The sequence below is a fragment of the Cornus florida genome, unplaced genomic scaffold, assembly GCF_030987335.1.
Source record: "Cornus florida cultivar Cherokee Brave unplaced genomic scaffold, ASM3098733v1 CherokeeBrave_3.0.0_Hap2_Chr05, whole genome shotgun sequence".
NCBI classification, from domain to species: Eukaryota; Viridiplantae; Streptophyta; class Magnoliopsida; order Cornales; family Cornaceae; genus Cornus; species Cornus florida.
Genome location: NW_026775575.1, coordinates 84,628,919 through 84,632,647, shown reverse-complemented (window position 1 = coordinate 84,632,647; position 3,729 = coordinate 84,628,919).

Below are 3,729 nucleotides of genomic sequence, written 5' to 3'. Positions count from 1 at the left end.
GATCAAAGAAGGTCTATAACCTAGTGAGGCAGAGGAGCCTAAACCAACTTGTGAATCCTGTTTTGAATGATAGATAACCCTAAGGGCTTTAATCAGCCAAATGAAATAGACATAAAGAACAATTGGAGTCGGTACACACAGACACGTGTGGTCTTATAAACATCCAAGCAAGTTTACTCACATTTTTGATAAATTTACCTGATGCGACACAAGTCTTAAACTTTTGGTATATTCCGAAAAAGTCAAGACTGATGTGGAGCACAGATTAGGTAAACTTATCAAAACACTTCGATATGATCATGGATATGAGTATTTCTTGGGATAGTGCAAAGACTATATGGTCAATGAGGGTGTAGTGTACCAGTTTTCCGCAATTGACACTAAATGTATTTAGGTGTCAAATAGGAATAACATAATTCCACTTAACATGGTTAGATTTATGATCAGTTATGCTACATTATCTCTTTCATTTTAGAGTTTAGCTATAATGATATCGATGCACATTATGAACTGCATTCCATCTTAGTCTATCTCAAGGATATCTTTTGAGCTGTGTTTTTGACTAAATCTTAGTTTGAATCACATACACATATGGGGTAGTCTTGCACATGTGCGCTTGATATGGACAAGTAAGTTGGAAGCAGATCATATGCATGATAGATTTGATAGCTACTCTAAAGGCACTAGGATGGATTATTTTATGATCACAATGATAAAAGTTGATTGTTTACACTAACTATTTATCTATAGGAGGATCATATTATGAATCATATACCTAGTAGCATAATGTTTGAGAGTGTGGTATTAATACCAGTTGTACCACAAGATGAACACACTTATTATAGAGATTAAGAATTATAGATGAATTCCCTATTGATGTGTCAGCATTATCTAGTACACAGATTCCTGTATCGGTACATTGATGTAGTGGAAGGATTATCATCCAATCCGATAGAATCATGTTTTTAGGTGACACCTTTATAGACATCCCTGTCAAACATGAGTTGGACCCAGTAAGTTACACGGAAGCATGAACTGATATGGATATAGATCGTTTTGGCGAGTTACTGTGAAATCAGAGTTGGAATCTATGTATTCTAATAAAATCTGGGATCTTGTAGAACTTTCTAGTATGGTGATACATATGGAAGACAAGTTAATCTACAAAAGGATACCAGAAGATTTCTTGATGATTAAATCATGAGTGTATAAGGGAATGTCATTATTTTTCTAATTCTATATTTATTGATGACATCCTACTCATTTAGAATGTCATGGAAGCTTTGTCATCATTAAAAAGGTAGTTGTTCAATTACTTTGAAATGAAGGATCTTTAAGATGTAAGCTATATTCCTAGGATCAAGCTTTTGCAAGATCAGGCTAAAAGGAAAATAGGCTTATCTTAATAATCCTACATTGGTAAAGTTTAGACCAAGTTTGGTATGTGTAGACACTAAAATTTTAGTGGACTTTAATTTGGACAAATGGACCCATTAAATATGGGTCCAATGTTTAATTAAGTTATTTAATTGGCCCAAGTATGGTCCACTTAAATTATTTAATTAAGCCCAGTCTAGAGTCTAGATGGTCAAATAAAAAGAATAATTATTCCTAATAAAATATATTTGGAATAATTATTTTTAAGGATAATTATCATAATATATCTGGCCCGGCCCAATTATAGTTTTTTCCTTATCAGGAGATGACACGTGTCATCATCCTATTAATCCAAGAAGCCTATAAATAGAGGCTTGGAGGAAGAAAAAGGTGAGAGGATTCAGAATTCAGAAGTCTACAAATTCAGACACAAATTCAGAATTCAGAAGTTCAGAGACTCAGAAATCCAGAGACTCAGAATTCAGACACAAATTCATAATCGAAACCCAAAAGCGAAGAACATCAAGCACATCCAACAACGTGCCGTTCTTCATCAAATTCCACAGTGATTCAAGAACAAGCTCGTGCAGCCCTTGGATCCAACCAACCAAAAACAAGGAGATCGAATCAGAGGACCATTCTTTTTTTGTAAAAGATATTACAAAGGACTGTACTCCACATTCATAAATTAATAAAATTATATTTGCTCCATATTTTGTTTCTATTGCAGACTTGGGACCACCTTTGCCTCTCATCTCTTTCTCCTACCATCAAGTTTCTTCTCTATTAGATTCTATGGCTCCCCCTAAGATTCAGACAGACAAGAAAGCCCAAAAGAACATCGTTATTACAAAGGTTGACGCTAAAGCCACCATGAAAAGTGGCACGAAGACCAAATTAAGCGATGGAAGTACCTTGACGGGCCCTGTGACACGTAGCAAGTCTCAGGCGATGGCGTCATTCAAACTTCAGCAAGATGTGGTGAAAACTAATCCTGCAACACCAGCGAACGTGAAAACTCAACATGTTAAAAACCTTGACATTGTTCCAAATGAGGGTCCACCACCAGATTCACTTCGTTCTTTCTATGATGCTCACTCTAGTGTCGGTTAACCCCCAGAGTCACCACGTCAGACTTCGGAGCAATCAATCACTTTAAGGAACGTGGATTCTCAAGGCCTATCATACTCAGATGTGGTTGCTGCTATGATGACTGGAGCTGCTATGGTGGAGGAACAACTAGCAACTATGGCTTATTCCATTGAGAACCTCACAAAGACTATTGAAGAAAAGGACTTGCAAATCGCTACACTAATGAATAAATTGGAAGTTTAGACCTTCGGTGAAACACCAATGCCATCCGGGAATCGTGCAACTTTCACACCACCACCGTCTGGGAAACCTACATCTTCCACAGCAATACTAACGGAGAATCCTAATTCTACAGCACAAGGTACTCACAGGGAGAATCCCAAACAGACGCCGGTGACAGAACAAGCGACCAGTCAAAATCAGACGCCGGGGATAGAACAGGCGACTGGTCAAACCAATCATACCTCTTCTTCAGTCTCTTCATTATCTGTCGAATAATTGCAAGATATGATAACAAATACAATCCGAGCTCAATATGGTGGTGTCTCACAGAGCACTCTCATGTACTCAAAGCCCTATACAAAGAGAATCGACAATATGAGAATGCATGTAGGATACCAATCTCCGAGGATTCAGCAATTTGACGGAAAAGGTAACCCCAAGCAACACATTGCCCATTTTATCGAGACTTGTAACAATGCCGGAACAGAGGGGGACTTACTAGTCAAACAGTTTGTCCGGTCCCTTAAAGGAAACGCGTTCGAGTGGTACACTGACCTAAAGTCAGAATCAATTGATAATTGGGACCAGATGGAACGAGAATTCTTAAACAGGTTCTATAGCACTCGTCGTAATGTTAGTATGATAGAGTTGACTAACACGAAGCAATAGAAGGATGAGCCTGTAATCGACTACATTAATCGGTGGAGAGCCCTCAGTCTTGACTGTAAGGACCGTTTGTCAGAAGTATCTGCTGTGGAGATGTGTATACAGGGAATGCATTGGGGCCTGCTCTACATTCTGCAAGGCATAAAACCTCGCACATTTGAGGAATTGGCTATGCGTGCCCATGACATGGAGATTAGTATGAAATCCCATGACGGCAAAAGTCCCGTGACTATAGAACCACGCAAAGATAAGAAGGACTGGAAGAAGGGCGACAAGTCATCAAAAAATGCGGCTAAAGATTCATTGGCTATCTCAACCACCCCAATCAAGATATTTGTTAAAGATAACAAGAAGGATGATAAAAAGCCTCGC